This window comes from Ranitomeya variabilis, chromosome 2, assembly GCF_051348905.1.
Source record: "Ranitomeya variabilis isolate aRanVar5 chromosome 2, aRanVar5.hap1, whole genome shotgun sequence".
Taxonomy (NCBI): domain Eukaryota; kingdom Metazoa; phylum Chordata; class Amphibia; order Anura; family Dendrobatidae; genus Ranitomeya; species Ranitomeya variabilis.
In genome coordinates this window covers 844,304,563-844,325,779 of record NC_135233.1, presented here as the reverse complement: position 1 = coordinate 844,325,779, position 21,217 = coordinate 844,304,563, and the positions used below count along the sequence as shown (strand labels likewise).

Sequence of the window (21,217 nt, the reverse complement as noted above, 5' to 3'; positions counted from 1 at the left end):
CCGGTGCACCATCTGGCGGTGTCTATGGAAAAGACGCCAGAAAGTATGCAGTGTGATAGAATTCTGTCCAGGAGCGAGCGACAGAATTTTAGACGGAAGAATGGATTGTGTTTCTATTGTGGGGATTCTACTCATGTTATATCAGCATGCTCTAGGCGTACAAAGAAGCTTGATAAGTCTGTTTCCATTGGCACCATTCAGTCTAAGTTTATTTTGTCTGTAACCCTGATTTGCTCTTTGTCATCCATTGCCACGGACGCCTATGTTGACTCTGGCGCCGCTCTGAGTCTTATGGATTGGTCCTTTGCCAATCGTTGTGGTTTTGATTTAGAGCCTTTGGAGACTCTTATTCCTCTGAAGGGGATTGACTCCACCCCATTGGCTAATAATAAACCACAATACTGGACACAAGTAACCATGCGTATCAATCCGGATCACCAGGAGATTATTCGTTTCCTGGTGCTGTATAATTTACATGACGATTTGGTACTGGGATTGCCATGGTTGCAGTCTCACAACCCAGTCTTGGACTGGAGAGCAATGTCTGTGTTGAGCTGGGGATGTAAGGGTATTCATGGGGACTTACCTTTGGTTTCTATTTCGTCGTCCATTCCCTCTGAAGTCCCTGAGTTCCTCTCTGATTATCAAGACGTCTTTGACGAACCCAAGCTTGGGTCGTTACCTCCGCACCGTGAGTGCGATTGTGCCATAGATTTGATACCGGGTTGTAAATATCCAAAGGGTCGTTTGTTTAATCTGTCTGTGCCGGAACATGCTGCTATGCGGGAATATATAAAGGAGTCTTTGGAAAAGGGACATATTCGTCCATCTTCTTCTCCTTTGGGAGCTGGGTTTTTCTTTGTCTCAAAAAAAGACGGCTCTTTGAGACCATGTATTGATTATCGGCTTCTGAATAAGATCACTGTTAAGTATCAATACCCATTGCCATTGCTTACTGATTTGTTTGCTCGTATAGAGGGTGCTAAGTGGTTCTCTAAAATTGATCTTCGTGGGGCGTATAATTTGGTGCGGATCAGGCAGGGGGATGAGTGGAAGACCGCATTTAATACGCCCGAGGGCCACTTTGAGTATTTGGTCATGCCTTTTGGTCTTTCTAATGCCCCTTCAGTTTTCCAGTCTTTTATGCATGATATTTTCCGCAATTTTCTGGATAAATTTATGATAATATATCTGGATGATATTCTGATTTTTTCTGATGACTGGGACTCTCATGTCCAGCAGGTCAGGAGAGTTTTTCAGGTTCTGCGGTCTAATTCTTTATGTGTGAAGGGGTCTAAGTGCGTTTTTGGGGTCCAGAAAATTTCCTTTTTGGGGTATATTTTTTCTCCCTCTTCCATTGAGATGGATCCTGTCAAGGTGCAAGCTATTTGTGACTGGACTCAGCCCTCCTCTCTTAAGGGTCTTCAGAGATTTTTGGGCTTTGCCAACTTTTACCGCCGATTTATTGCTGGTTTTTCGGATGTCGTTAAACCACTGACTGATTTGACCAGACAAGGCGCTGATGTTGCTAATTGGTCCCCTCATGCTGTAGAGGCCTTTCAGGAGCTTAAGCGCCGTTTTGCCTCTGCCCCTGTGTTGCGTCAGCCTGATGTGAATCTGCCTTTTCAGGTTGAGGTTGACGCTTCGGAGATCGGAGCTGGGGCAGTGTTGTCGCAGAAAGGTTCCGACTGCTCCGTCATTAGGCCTTGTGCCTTCTTTTCTCGCAAATTTTCGCCCGCAGAGCGGAATTATGATGTTGGGAATCGGGAGCTTTTGGCCATGAAGTGGGCGTTTGAGGAGTGGCGCCATTGGCTCGAGGGGGCTAGGCATCAGGTGGTGGTATTGACTGACCACAAAAATTTGATTTATCTTGAGACTGCCAGACGCCTGAATCCTAGACAGGCGCGCTGGTCTTTATTTTTTTCTCGCTTTAATTTTGTGGTGTCATACCTACCGGGTTCTAAGAATGTTAAGGCAGATGCCCTTTCTAGGAGTTTTGACCCGGACTCTCCTGGTAATTCTGAACCCACAGGTATCCTTAGGGAGGGAGTAATTTTGTCGGCCGTTTCTCCTGATCTGCGGCGGTCCTTGCAAGAGTTTCAGGCGGATAGACCGGATCGTTGTCCGCCTGATAGACTGTTTGTTCCGGATGATTGGACCAGCAGAGTCATCTCTGAGGTACATTCTTCTGCATTGGCAGGTCATCCCGGAATTTTTGGTACCAGGGATTTGGTGGCAAGATCCTTCTGGTGGCCTTCCCTGTCACGAGATGTGCGAGTCTTTGTGCAGTCATGTGACGTTTGTGCTCGGGCCAAGTCTTGTAGTTCTCGGGCTAGCGGACTGCTGATGCCCTTGCCTATTCCTAGGAGGCCTTGGACACACATCTCGATGGATTTTATTTCAGATCTGCCTGTTTCCCAGAAGATGTCTGTCATCTGGGTGGTCTGTGACCGTTTCTCTAAAATGGTCCATTTGGTTCCTCTGCCCAAGTTGCCTTCTTCTTCTGAGTTGGTTCCTCTGTTTTTTCAGAATGTTGTCCGATTGCACGGTATTCCTGAGAATATTGTTTCTGACAGAGGTACCCAATTTGTGTCTAGATTTTGGCGGGCATTCTGTGCTAGGATGGGCATAGATTTGTCTTTTTCATCTGCTTTTCACCCTCAGACTAATGGCCAGACCGAGCGGACTAATCAGACCCTGGAGACATATCTGAGGTGTTTTGTCTCTGCTGACCAGGATGATTGGGTTGCTTTTTTGCCATTGGCAGAGTTCGCCCTCAATAATCGGGCCAGCTCTTCCACCTTGGTGTCCCCGTTTTTCTGTAATTCGGGGTTTCACCCTCGATTTTCCTCCGGTCAGGTGGAATCCTCGGATTGTCCTGGAGTGGATGCGGTGGTGGAGAGATTGCATCACATCTGGGGGCAGGTTATGGACAATTTGAAGTTGTCCCAGGAGAAGACTCAGCGTTTTGCCAACCGTCATCGTCGTGTTGGTTCTCGGCTTTCTGTTGGAGATTTGGTGTGGTTGTCTTCTCGTTTTGTCCCTATGAGGGTCTCTTCTCCTAAGTTTAAACCTCGGTTCATCGGCCCTTATAGAATATTGGAGATTCTTAATCCTGTTTCTTTCCGTTTGGACCTCCCTGCGTCCTTTTCCATTCATAACGTTTTTCATCGGTCGTTATTGCGCAGGTATGAGGTACCTGTTGTACCTTCAGTTGAGCTTCCTGCTCCGGTGTTGGTTGAGGGTGAGTTGGAGTACGTTGTGGAGAAAATTTTGGACTCTCGTGTTTCCAGACGGAGACTCCAGTATCTGGTCAACTGGAAGGGTTACGGCCAGGAGGATAATTCTTGGGTCAATGCATCTGATGTTCATGCTTCTGATCTTGTTCGTGCCTTCCATAGGGCTCATCCTGGTCGCCCTGGTGGATCTGGTGAGGGTTCGGTGCCCCCTCCTTGAGGGGGGGGTACTGTTGTGAATTTGGATTCTGGGCTCCCCCGGTGGCCGCTTGTGGAATTGGACTTGTCATCCTCTTTCCTGTTTCACCTGGTTCCATCAGTAGTGGGTGTCGCTATTTAAGCTCATTTCTCTGGTGGTTTCTTGCCGGTCAACAATGTTATCTGATGCCTCTCAGTGCTTGTTCCTGCTTCTAGACAACTACTAGATAAGTTGGACTTTTGTCCATGTTTTGTTTTGCCTATTTGTTCCAGTTCACAGCTGAAGTTTTGTTACTGTGTCTGGAAAGCTCTCGTTGATCAGGGATTGCTACTCTGGCGTTATGAGTTAATGCCAGAGTTTAAGGTAATCTCTGGATGGTGTTTTGTTAGTGTTTTTCTGCTGACCATGAAAGTATACTATCTGTCTTCTGCTATCTAGTAAGCGGACCTCAAATTTGCTAAGACTATTTTCCTGCTGCGTTTGTTGTTTCATCTGAACTCACCGTCATTATATGTGGGGGGCTACTGTCTTCTTTGGAATATTTCTCTAGAGGTGAGCCAGGTCTTATATTTCCCTCTGCTAGCTATTTAGGTCTTAGGCCAGAGCTGGGCATCTAGCGATAAATAGGAAATGCTACCTGGCTATTTCTAGTTGCGCGGCAGGCTTAGTTCATGGTCAGTATAGTTCCATCTTCCGAGAGCTTGTCCCTCTATAGGCTTGCTATGATCTCTGCCTGCAGAGATCATGACACTTCAGCTTGTCTGCATTGTTGGGTCTGGTGTCTCTCATTTTCCTCTTGACAATACCCCATAGATTCTCTATGGGTTATTGTCAGGTGAGTTGCTAGCCAATCAAGCACGGTGATACTGTTGTTTTTAAACCAGGTATTGGTACTTTTGGCATTGTGGACACGTGCAAAGTCAAGCTGGAGAATAAAATTTCCATCTCCAAAAAGCTTGCTGGCAGACAGAAGTATGAAGTGCTCTAAAATTTCCTGGTAGACAGCTGCGCTGACTTTGGTCTTGATAAAACACAGTGGACCTACACCAGCAGATGACATGGTTCCCCAAACCATCTCTAATTGTGGAAACTTCACACTAGACCTCAAGCAGCTTGGATTGTGTGCCTCTCCACTCTTCCTCCAGACTCTGGGACCTTGATTTCCAAATTAATTTCAACATTTACTTTCATGTGAAAACAACACCTTAGACCACTGAGCAACAGTCCAGTTCTTTTTACTCCTTGGCCCAGGTAAGACGCTTCTGGCGTTGTCTATTGGCCATGAGTGGCTTGACACAGTGATGGAGATGGAAATTTAATTATCCAGCAGGACTTGGCACGTGTTCACACTGCCAAAAGTACCAATACCTGGTTTAAAAACAGCAGTATCACTGTTCTTGATTGGCCAGCAAACTCGCCTGACCTTAATCCCATAGAGAATCTATGGAAAATTGTCAAGAGGAAGATGAGAGACACCAGACCCAACAGTGCAGACGAGCTGAAGACCGCTCTCAAAGCAATCTGGGCTTCCATAACACCTTAGCAGTGCCACAGGTTGTTAACCTCCATGGCACGCCACATTGATGCAGTAATTAATGCAAAGGGAGTCCCAAACCCTGAGTGCATTTACTGAACATACATTTCAGTAGGCCAACATTTCGGATTTTAGAATCATTTTTCAAGCTGGTGTTGTAAAGTATTCTAATTTACTGAAATAATGACTTTTGGGTTTTCATTGGCTGTAAGCCAAAATCATCAACATTAACAGAAATAAACACTTGAAATAGATCACTCGGTTTCACTTTTTGTATTGAAGAACTGGAAAAAATAAAATTTTTGATGATATTCTAATTTTGTGAGAAGCACCTATATATATGGATTCCGCAGCACAGTTTAGATGATGTTGTCCTCATCTCTATTATCTACCCTGATCAGTAAGAAGTGGAAGGCATATATGAGCGATCTGTGTAGTTGCTTACCTCCCTGTTCTAAAAATCCATTTAATATATGGTCCCAAAATAGGCGACATATCAGATATTAAACTGATAAGAACAGGTGCTACACTTGATCTTGAGTGGTGGCGGCAACGACGATTTCAGCCAAAAGGCCGAGCAGCGATAACCAGATATGGTTTAGCACTTTCACCACACCAAGGCCTAACACTGATCCTTGATCCTAGCCAAAAGGACGAGAAGCAATAAACAGAAATCATTTCACACTTGTGCCGCACCAAGGCCTAACACTGATACCCTTTGGGGAAATGGAGCAAAAGATTGCCCTGAGGAGGACATTTTAGCAAACCGGACGCCTTCACAATGACAGTTCTGTTGTTTGTTCAAGCTGTGAGCCACTCGTTTTTAATCTGCATAACCCCACCTGTTGCAACCCTCCCCCTTTGTTCCAAGCCTTTGTTCCAATGTGCACTACTGAGTGCCAGGAGGAGGTGTGCGAGAGGGAAAATCAAAAAACAAACAAGCGAGCAGCTGTCTTCCCTTTGCTCTCCTGATGCCGGGTATAGGCCCTGCTGCCTACCTATCACCATGCTGCCCGCCGCTGCTCCAGCAGCAGACTGAAGAGGACTGCCACCGCACTGCCTTTTATAGGCCAAGGGCCCATTGTGACACGTGAGAGTTCCAGCCCATTGTGACACGTGAGGGTTCCAGACCATGTCCAAGGGCCCATTGTGACACGTGAGGGTTCCAGACCATGGCCAAGGGCCCATTGTGACACGTGAGGGTTCCAGACCATGGCCAAGGGCCCATTGTGACACGTGACGGTTCAGCGCGCAGATTCTATCTAATGCAGGCAGTGCACCTGGTTGCTAGAAAGCATTAAAATACTCACACAGGTGTAGATAGGCAGCATATTCAAGATCAGCACAGACACAATTTTTCCCTTCTTTAAATACATATACACCAAATTTAAGAGTCAATGGTCCACAAGAGGGAGACAATGTTTTACAAAAGAAATCATGCTGTCACAAATGTGGTATGTATGGCAGAACTACTCATGGGTTACTTAAATGAAAGCACTAAGTACTGATAGCAAGGGGCCTAACTTTGTAGATGGTCTATTTGCAACACTGTAACAAAGGCCAAATACATGTCCACATCTTCACATGCCGGTTGCAACCAGTAAAGAGAGATTGATTGATTGACTGATTGATAGATTTCATATTGAACGCAATACAATGCCTGACATGCATAGGAGCAAACAATGCGCACAGAAAATGTTGCAATTGGTCAAGTTAAATCAAGCAAAATGCATTTTGGCATCCGAAATGTGCAACTTTGACCCTGAAAAGAATTCACAGAATGGGTTATAGCACAACTTGTGCTGATTTCAATTCAATCTGTATTTGGAAGCCGGATCAGAGAAGGAATGCACTGTTCCCGGAGATACCGCAATAACAGCTCAAAGTGTGGAGTGGACAGAGCGAGCTCTTTTTCCCATCTCCCTGTTCTAAAAATCCATTTAATATACGGTCCCCAAATAGGAGACGTATCAGATATTAAACTGATAAGCACAGGTGCTACACTTGATCTTGAGTGGTGGCGGCGGCGGCGACAACGACGACGGTTTCAGCCAAAAGGCCGAGCAGCGATAACCAGATATGGTTTAGCACTTTCACCACACCAAGGCCTAACACTGATCCTTGATCCTAGCCAAAAGGCTGAGAAGAAATAACCAGAAATCGCGTCGCACTTGTGCCACACCAGGGCCTAACACTGATACCCTTTGGGGAGATGGAGCAAAAGATTGCCCTGAGGAGGACATTTTAGCAAACCGGACGCCTTCACAATGACAGTTCTGCTGTTTGTTCAAGCTGTGAGCCACCGTTTTTTAATCTGCATAACCCCACCTATTGCAACCCTCCCCCTTTGTTCCAAGCCTTTGTTCCAATGTGCACTACTGAGTGCCAGGAGGAGGTGTGCGAGAGGGAAAATAAAAAAACAAACAAGCTAGCAGCTGTCTTCCCTTTGCTCTCCTGATGCCGGGTATAGGCCCTGCTGCCTACCTATCACCATGCTGCCCCCACTGCTCCAGCAGCAGACTGAAGAAGACTGCCACCGCACTGCCTTTTATAGGCCAAGGGCCCATTGTGACACGTGAGAGTTCCAGCCCATTGTGACACGTGAGGGTTCCAGACCATGTCCAAGGGCCCATTGTGACACGTGAGGGTTACAGACCATGGCCAAGGGCCCAATGTGACACGTGAGGGTTCCAGTCCATGGCCAGGGCCCATTGTGACACGTGAGGGTTCAGCGCGCAGATTCTATCTAATGCAGGCAGTGCACCTGGTTGCTAGAAAGCATTAGAATACTCACACAGGTGTAGATAGGCAGCATATTCAAGATCAGCACAGACACAATTTTTCCCTTCTTTAAATACATATACACCAAATTTAAGAGTCAATGGTCCACAAGAGGGAGACAATGTTTTACAAAAGAAATCATGCTGTCACAAATGTGGTATGTATGGCAGAACTACTCATGGGTTACTTAAATGAAAGCACTAAGTACTGATAGCAAGGGGCCTAACTTTGTAGATGGTCTATTTGCAACACTGTAACAAAGGCCAAATACATGTCCAAATCTTCACACGCCGGTTGCAACCAGTAAAGAGAGATTGATTGATTGACTGATTGATAGATTTCATATTGAACGCAATACAATACATGAGAGTGAGGGGAAGTTGCAATGAGTAGAATGCCATGCAATGGCAGGGATAGGTACTTATTAATGGTGGACATGTTGGCAGACACTGCTATGGGGATACTACATGGGTGCCTCTTTGTTAAACAACCTGACGGAGCATTCAGTGCATAAGTGTTATTGTGTTTTGCCTTGTGCACACCATGAGTGTTGTTCTCCATTTTGTGTTCTTTGGATCTCATGCCCTGTACTAGGCATTTTAAATTGTTTCCACATTTCTTTTTTAAAAGAGTATAATTTTTCAATATTTTTTATTCATGGCATATCTACAGGCTTTACCAGTAGCAAATCTATAAGGGTTGCAGATACATAGTTACATAGTTACATAGTTATTAAGGTTGAAGGAAGACTTTAAGTCCATCTAGTTCAACCCATAGCCTAGCATGCCCTAACATGTTGATCCAGGGGAAGGCAAAAAAAATACGACTGAGCGCATAAGCCAGCGGAGGTCCAAAGGGTTTTTCAGTTGTTTAAAATTGTTGTTTTATCCTAAGAATCCATCTATATTAGATTAGATGTGTCTGACTCTCAGCACAACATCAGTTATTTGAAGGGGTCATTGTTCACACTGCTCTTTATACAGAATGCTATATATGTATATCAGTTTTTGCATTTTTGTCCCATTTACTTAAGCTCTCCCTTCCAGATGGGACCTGCATTTATCAATCACATTCTATTGCAGTTTATAGAAGTTGTGAAATGCATGGCTGTTTCTGTAGGTCCTTTATACTAGACATATGACCAAACAGTGGCCATTAGTTGTTATACATCCCTACTTCCATGCTGTGTCACACTCGTCTTCTCCCTGACATGTGTTCTTCACTTTTCTCAGCTCATGGTCTGGGACCTGCTCCGTTCCTGTTTGGCTGCCACCCTTTGCTGTGTGACAAAACTGATTCTGACATTTATGTGTGTCTGAGTATTAAGTAAGCTTTGTGTTCAGTATTTTGCTCCTTGAAATTTCTCCCTACAGTACTCTAAGCTAGTACCATGTCATCAAACTCCTGTTTTCTTCGACAATCTGCATTTTCTCACTGGTGCAGACATGCAACTAACCCTTTATCAAACTGTTCTCTGGCTTTTGTTCACACTACAAACGCTGCTGAGAGTCTTGAACTAACTATGTATCTTCAATTCCAGCATGTGCTACTACTGGATCTTTATTTCCTTACCATTATTAAGGACAAGTTCAATATGGAATCACTGCACTCATACAATGGGAAAAGTATGCTTCAGGTGAATGTTTATTAACGGTGATGAGAGAAGCGACAGCTAGACGTTTCGACCGGTAAAACAGCCTTTATCATATGGTCTCCTTTTGAGTAAAGTGTCACAGAGTATGTAGTATCACTGTGCAGTGCCCCAGAGTCCTGGTCGTTGCAGTACTGTGGCTCCGTCACTATGGGGAGCTATGGTGCGTCTGATGGCACTGAAGGAGTTCATCTGATCAGGTATCACAGACACCAATACATTTCACAGCCGGGCCTCCGGGGGGAGCTAAGGGTTCTATTCACTAGGCCACTCCCCACCATAGTGGGTAAACTGGGGGTCAGGCAGGAAGTTAGATTAGAAAGCTGACTGGGTTGGAACCAGGCAACACCTTGTGGCAGAGGGTGTTGTGGGGGAAGAGACAGTAGGGTCTCTGTCAGGGGTGGGATCCTGACAGAGGCTGGGCAACTTGAACGAACATAACGGGACCGTGCCTGCTCAGGATAGCGGCGGTGCCCAAGGAAGGACGAGAAGCGAGATAGATTGTGCTGAGTGAGAAACGAGATCAAGCAATAGGAGAATACCAGTAGGGGTCGTGCTGTAAGACCGAAGCAACACCCTACTGAGGCGCACTACCGGTGGCCGGAACGCCGAGAGAGTATTTCAACATCCAGCTTCAAGCAATACTCTAAACAGCGGCAGGGCAGTCAGTCTAAGGCGGGCTGTCTAACTTAAATCACCTATGCAGTCTTGGGGGGCAACTTGTGGAGAGGGGCGACTCTAGGGTCCCGGAAGAGCTCCGAGCCTACCCGTCAAACGGGTGCCGTCCCAACCAGAACACCAGGGAGGGACGGAGGATTAGCAGAACATCATCTAATCGAGTTGTGAGGGAACTTAAGAAACAGACACAACAGTTGTGGGGACTTTCTGTAAGCACAGCAGGGAAGGACCGCAACACATAGCGCTAGAAGGAAGGCACAGATTTCCACCTGCTAAGAGAACTCTGGAGGTGCCATTGGACCGGCCGGACTTGCGTAGCCTGGTTATCCGGATTCCGGACTGAGGACCCAGAGATCTTCAGTAAAGAGGTAAAGAGACTGCAACCTGGTGTCCTCGTTATTTACTGCATCGCACCACAGCCTCACCACCACCATCATTCACCACTCTTTCACCGGACGTCCCCCTGACAGGCAGGGCCACGAACCGGGCCTAGCCACCGTGACAACCCCAGAGCAGAGACTCAGGAGCCCGGTACCGGGTACCCCTCGGCCCTGCGGCAGTGGGGGCGCTCCATTTTGGCGTCACGAACAGGATCTACTTAAGCCTGAAGAATCAGGTCATGTGTGCCTTGGAACTGTGATTTATCGTGCTTGGACTGTACTTTATTGCAAAGACTGTGCTGTGTCGTTTGCCGCCAAAAGTTCCCGCCAAAAACCGCCGCCATTGCTACACCAAAGAAGAAGGGGGGCGTGCCATGGGAGGAGACTACCAAAACGGCGCCAGAAGTAGTGACCGCCCCCTCCTACTCCTGCTGCGAGAGGACGACCTGCCCAGCAGCAGAGAAGAACCGCCCCCTGATTTGCAACGGCGGGAACGAGGTGAAGGAGGAGCCCGACCTCGGAGAAATGGCGGAGCCAGGTGCATGTGTTGCCGCCGAATGCCAGGCAGCGACGATGAGCAGCAAGTGCCCGAGCAACGGCGAGGTGATCCCGGCTTGCCCTCACCCATCAGAGGCGGACTCGCGTCCACCGCCGGTGAAGGACCTGAACTCCTTGGAGCCGCCAGTGGAGGAGCCGAGCCTACCTATCCCAGCCACGGAACCATGGAGGGCGGAGCCACATCGAGAGGTGGCTCCGGAGGAGCCGCGGTCCGGGCTGCAGCCGATATCAGCGTCCTTGTCAACGGAACAGATCGACATCGGTGGAATCACATCAGGCGCAGGTATGGACGGCACCCCTACTCCCCCGGCCGATTCTGCTCTCCCGACCGATCCGGCTCCCCTGACCGATCCCGCTCCCGTGACCGCTCCTCTCCCCAGTAATAATCGTTCCTTCTTGGTGGAGCGGGTGATCCTCACCTCTAACACGATGGGGAAGCTAGTGCCTCCGCTACCAACCAAGATGGGAGAACCCATAGATGTGGGCCCAGACGGAGTGATCCTCCGGTGGGACACCCCCTGGACCGGGCCGGATGGAGCCCGGGAGGACGGCCTCACCCTTGCCGTGCTCACTTGGGAGCAATATAAGCAATGTCTAATCCACCACTGGAAGGATCGAGACGAGGCCGAACAGCATGATACACAACGTAGAAAGTCTGCGCACGGCAGGAAAGACGTGGTAAAGCGGGGAACTGTGTTGGCCTACCACCCGAAGAGGGGATGGGGCTCCATACAGGAACCGGGGCTACCAACTGATGTCTTTGTTACGAGTTACAACGTGAAAACCCCCTGCTGCAGTCGAGATGGTGACCCATTACAAAGGGGGGACCAGTTGACCTACACCCGTCATCGGAATGCACAAGGATGGTGCGCCCGGAACGTTAGACGGTGTGAGCCTGAGAGAGCGCCCCCTGTTGCCCCGATCATGACTGATCCCGATTTGCCAGATCTTGTTCCTATCACCACCGTACGCCTTGTAGCGGCTACTGAACTTGCAAGCAGGATTAGCCTTCAAATTCAGACACCGGCTGATCTGATGGCGCCTGAGAGACCAACTACCAGCATGGGTGCTGCCTCAGCCAGGGGTGGAGAACCACCTTCTCTACCGAAAAATGAGTAAGCATGAATGCTTTATAAATGTAAATAGTTACTGTTCTATTATTTTGTTGCTAAAACCCGTCCAGGGTTAACTTTTAAAGGGATTCCTTTTGTTGACTCGGGATCCCTAATGTTTTGTTTGTTTTTCTAAGTTTTGCACAAGTTTCCAGAACTGCCGCAATCATGAACAGTGCATGATACAAACTTTTTGAAAATAGTTTGCACCTTATTAAAGGTGCTCCCTACTGGTTTTACTTCAAAAAGGACTCTTTGTGAAGATACCACACTGGAACCTTTGCCGAGTATGGACTGGTAGCTTGAGAAGATATGCTACCTCATAGAGACTTGGTCCCCTCTTAAAGGGGATGTTCATTTGTTGTACTTAAATGGTGATATTGCTTTAAGACAGGTGGCAATAATGTTTGATGAAAGAAAGTGATGATAATGTTTACATGAGAAAGTTATATGTATCCAACTAGTTAATTGTAAAGAAATGCTGATAATGTTGATAGACAATGAGGATAGAAGGTGAACCCTGAGTCCTCCTAGGAGCCATATAGAAATGGCTCAGTACTCTTAAACTGAAAGTAATGTTATGTTCTATACTGTGTATAGTAGTTGAAAAGGCAGTAGGCCCGGGCTGAACGGGGCGGTCCTGTAACAGAAAGGAGAGGCAGAAGGTCTGGTGCCGTTAGGACAGGCGGTCCTGCAGATTTAAAGTAGGAGAATGAAAAAGTTAAATTGCCTTATAATGTGATTATAAGAAGGTCTTTAGTGGATTCAGAGTGTATGTCCGCAAAGGCAATGTTAAATTATTGTTCAACAATTTTGCACTTAGTAGAATACCCGGTTGTAGGGTTGAGCGAAACGGGTCGTTCATTTTCATAAGTCGCCGACTTTTGGCAAAGTCGGCGTCTCATGAAACCCGATCCGATCCCAGTGTGGGTCGGCCACGTGGAACGCGAACTTGGCGCCAAAGTCGCGTTTCGAATGACGCCTTCCCCGCCATTTTTTTGAGCCAATTAATTGTGGGCAGCGTGATGACATAGGTTCCGGCTCCTGCGGCATCATAGTGCTATGTTACGTTTTCGGACGTAGTAATTTCCGGAGTCAAAAAATAACATATGCCTTGCACGGAGGAGAGAGAGAGAGAGAGAGAGAGAGAGAGAGAGAGAGAGAGAGAAAAAAAAAATAATTTCATTGACATACATTGGGTTTCGTGTTCCGGGTCCGGAACCCGACTTTACAGTAGAATCGGCCGATTCCATACGATCCGACATCCGAGAAGGTCGGGTTTCACAAAACCCACCTCGATCCTAAAAAAGCTAAGGTCGCTCAACCCTACCCGGTTGGGTAAAAGCAAGTTATTTGTAGCATGTTGCTATGACATTTAACTATGTTTGTAACGTTCAAGTGTCCTCACCTCCCATAAAGGGAAGCTCTGTTTAAGTATACTTATTGTTATTGCACTCAACAAAACTGTATGTCTTTTTGCTGACTTGTATTGTTGTTTTCTTCTCAGTCCCGGAGTACTGTGTTTAACCAGGGGGGAGTGCAGCGCCCCAGAGTCCTGGTCGTTGCAGTACTGTGGCTCCGCCACTATGGGGAGCTATGGTGCGTCTGATGGCACTGAAGGAGTTCTGTCATGGTTCCCAATGGCAAGGGAACGTAAAAAACACATAAGTAACGAACGAGCTCTCGGGTGATGGAAACTCGAGTTGACCGTGAGCTAAATCTACCACACAACTAACAGTAGCCAGGGAGCATACCTACGGCTTCCTATATGCCACGCGCCAGCCGGAGGACTAACTACGCCTGGTAGAGGAAGAAACAGACCTGGCTTACCTCTAGAGAAATACCCCAAAAGATGATAGCAGCCCCCCACATGTAATAACGGTGAATTAAGAGGAAAAGACATACACAGTATGAAAGTAGATTTAGCAAAGAGAGGTCCACTTACTAGATAGCAGAAGGATACAAAAGAGGACTTCACGGTCAACTGAAAACCCTTTCAAAAACCATCCTGAAATTTCTTTAAGACTCCTGTGTCAACTCATGACACAGGAGTGGCAATTTCAGCCCGCAAGAGCTTCCAGCTACAGAGAATTACAAAAACTGCAAACTGGACAAAAGGTACAAAACAAAAGGACAAAGTCCACTTAGCTGATCAGCAGACTAGTAGCAGGAACATGCAACCGAAGGCTCTGGTTACAATGATGACCGGCAAGGAAATGACTGGAGAGCAAGGCTAAATAGGAAACTCCCAAACACTGATGGAAGCAGGTGAACAGAAGAAGCAAAGTGCAAACAAGTCACCAGTACCACCAGCAACCACCAGGGGAGCCCAAAAAGCGGATACACAACAGTACCCTCCCCTTAAGGAGGGGGCACCGAACCCTCACAAGAACCGCCAGGGCGATCTGGATGAGCCCTATGAAAGGCACGAACCAAATCCGAGGCATGAACATCAGAGGCAGTTACCCAAGAATTATCTTCCTGACCATAGCCTTTCCATTTAACCAGATATTGAAGTCTCCGTCTGGAAATACGGGAGTCCAAGATCTTCTCCACGACGTACTCCAATTCACCCTCCACCAGCACAGGAGCAGGAGGTTCAGTAGAAGGAACCACCGGTACCTCATATCTCCGCAACAGCGACCGATGGAACACATTATGGATAGCGAAAGATGCCGGGAGGTCCAAACGAAAGGAGACAGGGTTAAGAATCTCCAAAATCCTATAAGGACCGATGAACCGAGGCTTAAATTTAGGAGAAGAAACCCTCATAGGGACAAAACGGGAAGACAAACACACCAAGTCCCCAACACGAAGGTGGGGGCCAACACGACGACGGCGGTTAGCAAACTGCTGAGTCCTCTCCTGGGACAATTCCAAATTATCCACCACTTGTCCCCAAATCTGATGCAACCGATCCACTACCGCATCCACTCCAGGACAATCCGAAGATTCAACCTGACCAGATGAAAAACGCGGATGAAACCCTGAATTGCAAAAGAAAGGAGAAACCAAAGTGGCAGAACTAGCCCGATTATTAAGAGCAAACTCCGCCAACGGCAGAAAGGCAACCCAATCATCCTGATCCGCAGACACAAAACACCTCAAATAAGTCTCCAAAGTTTGATTAGTTCGTTCCGTCTGGCCATTGGTCTGAGGATGGAATGCAGACGAAAAAGACAAATCAATGCCCAACCTGGCACAGACTGCCCGCCAAAATCTAGACACAAACTGGGTACCCCTGTCAGAAACAATGTTTTCCGGAATACCATGCAGGCGAACCACATTTTGAAAAAACAGAGGGACCAACTCAGATGAGGAAGGCAACTTAGGCAATGGCACCAAATGAACCATTTTAGAAAAACGGTCACACACCACCCAGATGACAGACATCTTCTGAGAAACAGGGAGGTCCGAGATAAAGTCCATAGAGATGTGCGTCCAAGGCCTCTTCGGAATAGGCAAGGGCAACAACAACCCACTAGCCCTAGAACAACAAGGCTTGGCCCGAGCACACACATCGCAAGACTGCACAAAAACACGCACATCTCGAGACAGGGAAGGCCACCAGAAGGATCTAGCCACCAAATCTCTGGTGCCAAAAATTCCCGGATGACCTGCCAGAGTAGAAGAATGAACTTCCGAGATGACTCTAGTGGTCCACTCGTCAGGAACAAACAGTCTACCAGACGGACAACGATCAGGTCTATCCGCCTGAAATTCTTGCAAAGCACGTCGCAAATCAGGAGAGACAGCAGACAAAACCACTCCATCCTTAAGGACACCAGCAGGTTCAGAATTCCCAGGAGAGTCAGGCTCAAAACTCCTAGAAAGAGCATCTGCCTTCACATTCCTAGAACCCGGTAAGTACGAGACCACAAAATTAAACCGGGAAAAGAACAACGACCAACGTGCCTGTCTAGGATTCAGGCGCCTGGCAGACTCCAAATAAATGAAATTCTTGTGATCAGTCAAAACTACCACCTGATGTTTGGCACCCTCAAGCCAATGACGCCACTCCTCAAATGCCCACTTCATGGCCAAAAGCTCCTGATTACCAACATCATAGTTTCGCTCGGCGGCCGAAAAGTTTCGCGAAAAGAACGCACAAGGTCTCATCACTGAGCAGTCGGGACATTTCTGCGACAAAACCGCCCCCGCTCCAATCTCGGAAGCATCGACCTCAACCTGAAAGGGAAGGGAAACATCAGGCTGGCGCAACACAGGGGCAGACAAAAAGCGGCGCTTAAGCTCCCGAAAGGCCTCCACAGCAGCAGGGGACCAATTGGCAACATCAGCACCCTTTTTAGTCAAATCCGTCAGAGGTTTAGCAACGCCAGAAAAACCAGCTATAAATCGACGATAAAAATTAGCAAAGCCCAAGAATTTCTGGAGACTCTTCAGAGAAGTAGGCTGCGTCCAGTCGTAAATAGCCCGAACCTTGACAGGGTCCATCTCAATAGAAGAAGGGGAAAAAATGTACCCCAAAAAGGAAATTTTTTGAACCCCAAAAACACACTTTGAACCCTTTACACACAAAGAATTCTCCCGCAAAACCTGAAAAACCCTCCTGACCTGCTGAACATGAGACTCCCAGTCATCAGAAAAAATCAAAATATCATCCAAGTACACTATCATAAATTTATCCAAATATTCACGGAAAATATCATGCATTAAGGACTGAAAGACAGAAGGTGCATTAGAAAGGCCGAAAGGCATTACCAAATACTCAAAATGGCCCTCAGGCGTATTAAATGCGGTTTTCCACTCATCCCCCTGCTTAATTCGCACCAAATTATACGCCCCACGAAGATCAATCTTAGAGAACCACTTAGCCCCCCTTATGCGAGCAAACAAATCAGTCAGCAAAGGCAACGGATACTGATATTTGACTGTAATTTTATTCAGGAGTCGATAATCAATACAAGGCCTCAGAGAGCCATCCTTTTTAGAGACAAAGAAAAAACCGGCTCCTAAAGGTGATGAAGAAGGACGAATATGTCCCTTTTCCAGGGACTCCTTAATATACTCACGCATAGCAGCATGTTCAGGTACAGATAGGTTAAACAAACGACCCTTTGGAAATTTACTGCCAGGAATCAGATCTATGGCGCAATCACAATCCCTGTGAGGAGGGAGTGAACCAATCTTAGGCTCTTCAAAAATATCACGATAATCAGACAAAAATGCCGGAATCTCAGATGGAATAGATGACGAAATGGGCACCATAGGAGTGTCCCCATGAGCCCCCCGACATCCCCAGCTTAACACAGACATAGCTTTCCAGTCAAGGACTGGGTTATGAGACTGTAACCATGGTAATCCAAGCACCAAAACATCATGTAAATTGTACAACACAAGGAAGCGAATCACCTCCTGATGGTCTGGAGTCATACGCATAGTCACTTGCGTCCAGAACTGTGGTTTATTACAAGCCAAAGGTGTAGAATCAATACCCTTCAGAGGTATAGGGACTTCCAGAGGCTCTAAATCAAACCCACAGCGCCTGGCAAAGGACCAGTCCATAAGACTCAGAGCGGCGCCCGAGTCCACATAGGCATCCACGGTAATAACTGATAATGAACAAATCAAGGTTACAGACAAAATAAATTTGGACTGTAAAGTGCCAATTGAAATGGACTTATCAATCTTCCTAGTACGCTTAGAGCATGCCGATATAACATGAGCAGAATCACCACAATAGAAGCATAACCCATTTTTACGCCTATAATTCTGCCGCTCGCTTCTGGACATAACTCTGTCACATTGCATTTTCTCTGGCGTCTCTTCAGAAGATACCGCCAAATGGTGCACGGGTTTGCGCTCCCGCAAACGCCGATCAATCTGAATTGCCATTGTCATGGACTCATTCAGACCTGTAGGCGCAGGGAACCCGACCATAACATCTTTAACGGCATCAGAAAGGCCCTCTCTGAAATTTGCCGCTAAGGCGCACTCATTCCACTGAGTAAGCACAGACCACCTACGAAATTTTTGGCAGTATATCTCCGCTTCATCTTGCCCTTGAGATAGGGCTATCAAAGCTTTTTCAGCTTAAATCTCCAAATTAGGTTCCTCATAAAGCAACCCTAAAGCCAGGAAAAACGCATCCACATTGAGCAACGCAGGATCCCCTGGTGCCAATGAAAATGCCCAATTTTGAGGGTCACCTCGCAGCAAAGAGATTACAATCTTAACCTGCTGGACAGGATCTCCTGAGGAGTGAGGTCTGAGAGAAAGGAATAATTTACAATTATATTTGAAATTCAAAAACCGAGATCTATCTCCGGAAAACACCTCTGGTGTAGGGATTTTAGGTTCAGAAATAGGAGCATGTATAACAAAATCTTGTAAATTTTGAACCTTCGTAGCAAGATTATTTAAACCTGCAGCCAAACTCTGGACATCCATGTTAAACAGCTAAGGTCAGAGCCATTCAAGGATTAAGAGGAGGTAAGAAGCAGCTAGACAGCAATTAAGGGCTAGGCAGCAAAACTCTGAGGGAAAGAAAAAAAAAAAAAAAATTTCCCTTCAACACTTCTTTTTCTCCTGCTTCAGCCCAAACAATTAACACTTTGCGTGCCGGTCATACTGTCATGGTTCCCAATGGCAAGGGAACGTAAAAAACACATAAGTAACGAACGAGCTCTCGGGTGATGGAAACTCGAGTTGACCGTGAGCTAAATCTACCACACAACTAACAGTAGCCAGGGAGCATACCTACGGCTTCCTATATGCCACGCGCCAGCCGGAGGACTAACTACGCCTGGTAGAGGAAGAAACAGACCTGGCTTACCTCTAGAGAAATACCCCAAAAGATGATAGCAGCCCCCCACATGTAATAACGGTGAATTAAGAGGAAAAGACATACACAGTATGAAAGTAGATTTAGCAAAGAGAGGTCCACTTACTAGATAGCAGAAGGATACAAAAGAGGACTTCACGGTCAACTGAAAACCCTTTCAAAAACCATCCTGAAATTACTTTAAGACTCCTGTGTCAACTCATGACACAGGAGTGGCAATTTCAGCCCGCAAGAGCTTCCAGCTACAGAGAATTACAGAAACTGCAAACTGGACAAAAGGTACAAAACAAAAGGACAAAGTCCACTTAGCTGATCAGCAGACTAGTAGCAGGAACATGCAACCGAAGGCTCTGGTTACAATGATGACCGGCAAGGAAATGACTGGAGAGCAAGGCTAAATAGGAAACTCCCAAACACTGATGGAAGCAGGTGAACAGAAGAAGCAAAGTGCAAACAAGTCACCAGTACCACCAGCAACCACCAGGGGAGCCCAAAAAGCGGATACACAACAGAGTTCATCTGATCAGGTATCACAGACACCAATACATTTCACAGCCGGGCCTCCGGGGGGAGCTAAGGGTTCTATTCACTAGGCCACTCCCCACCATAGTGGGTAAACTGGGGGTCAGGCAGGAAGTTAGATTAGAAAGCTGACTGGGTTAGAACCAGGCAACACCTTGTGGCAGAGGGTGTTGTGGGGGAAGAGACAGTAGGGTCTCTGTCAGGGGTGGGATCCTGACAGAGGCTGGGCAACTTGAACGAACGTAACGGGACCGTGCCTGCTCAGGATAGCGGCGGTGCCCAAGGAAGGACGAGAAGCGAGATAGATTGTGCTGAGTGAGAAACAAGATCAAGCAATAGGAGAATACCAGTAGGGGTCGTGCTGTAAGACCGAAGCAACACCCTACTGAGGCGCACTACTGGTGGCCGGAACGCCGAGAGAGTATTTCAACATCCAGCTTCAAGCAATACTCTAAACAGCGGCAGGGCAGTCAGTCTAAGGCGGGCTGTCTAACTTAAATCACCTATGCAGTCTTGGGGGGCAACTTGTGGAGAGGGGCGACTCTAGGGTCCCGGAAGAGCTCCGAGCCTACCCGTCAAACGGGTGCCGTCCCAACCAGAACACCAGGGAGGGACGGAGGATTAGCAGAACATCATCTAATCGAGTTGTGAGGGAACTTAAGAAACAGACACAACAGTTGTGGGGACTTTCTGTAAGCACAGCAGGGAAGGACCGCAACACATAGCGCTAGAAGGAAGGCACAGATTTCCACCTGCTAAGAGAACTCTGGAGGTGCCATTGGACCGGCCGGACTTGCGTAGCCTGGTTATCCGGATTCCGGACTGAGGACCCAGAGATCTTCAGTAAAGAGGTAAAGAGACTGCAACCTGGTGTCCTCGTTATTTACTGCATAGCACCACAGCCTCACCACCACCATCATTCACCACTCTTTCACCGGACGTCCCCCTGACAGGCAGGGCCACGAACCGGGCCTAGCCACCGTGACAACCCCAGAGCAGAGACTCAGGAGCCCGGTACCGGGTACCCCTCGGCCCTGCGGCAGTGGGGGCGCTCCATTTTGGCGTCACGAACAGGATCTACTTAAGCCTGAAGAATCAGGTCATGTGTGCCTTGGAACTGTGATTTATCGTGCTTGGACTGTACTTTATTGAAAAGACTGTGCTGTGTCGTTTGCCGCCAAAAGTTCCCGCCAAAAACCGCCGCCATTGCTACACCAAAGAAGAAGGGGGGCGTGCCATGGGAGGAGACTACCAAAACGGCGCCAGAAGTAGTGACCGCCCCCTCCTACTCCTGCTGCGAGAGGACGACCTGCCCAGCAGCAGAGAAGAACCGCCCCCTGATTTGCAACGGCGGGAACGAGGTGAAGGAGGAGCCCGACCTCGGAGAAATGGCGGAGCCAGGTGCATGTGTTGCCGCCGAATGCCAGGCAGCGACGATGAGCAGCAAGTGCCTGAGCAACGGCGAGGTGATCCCGGCTTGCCCTCACCCATCAGAGGCGGACTCGCGTCCACCGCCGGTGAAGGACCTGAACTCCTTGGAGCCGCCAGTGGAGGAGCCGAGCCTACCTATCCCAGCCACGGAACCATGGAGGGCGGAGCCACATCGAGAGGTGGCTCCGGAGGAGCCGCGGTCCGGGCTGCAGCCGATATCAGCGTCCTTGTCAACGGAACAGATCGACATCGGTGGAATCACATCAGGCGCAGGTATGGACGGCACCCCTACTCCCCCGGCCGATTCTGCTCTCCCGACCGATCCGGCTC

At 47.7% G+C, this 21,217-nt stretch overlaps 1 long non-coding RNA gene and 2 pseudogenes across 1 annotated transcript in view; 1 reads left to right on the top strand and 2 right to left on the bottom strand.

Moving 5' to 3' along the window:
• The window catches only part of LOC143807996 (uncharacterized), a 177,916-nt gene that overhangs the window by 111,022 nt on the left and 45,677 nt on the right, over positions 1–21,217 (top strand). The gene's annotated exons all lie outside the window — the stretch shown is intronic.
• LOC143810983 (U2 spliceosomal RNA) lies at positions 5,336–5,554 on the bottom strand (annotated as a pseudogene).
• LOC143810934 (U2 spliceosomal RNA) lies at positions 6,812–7,040 on the bottom strand (annotated as a pseudogene).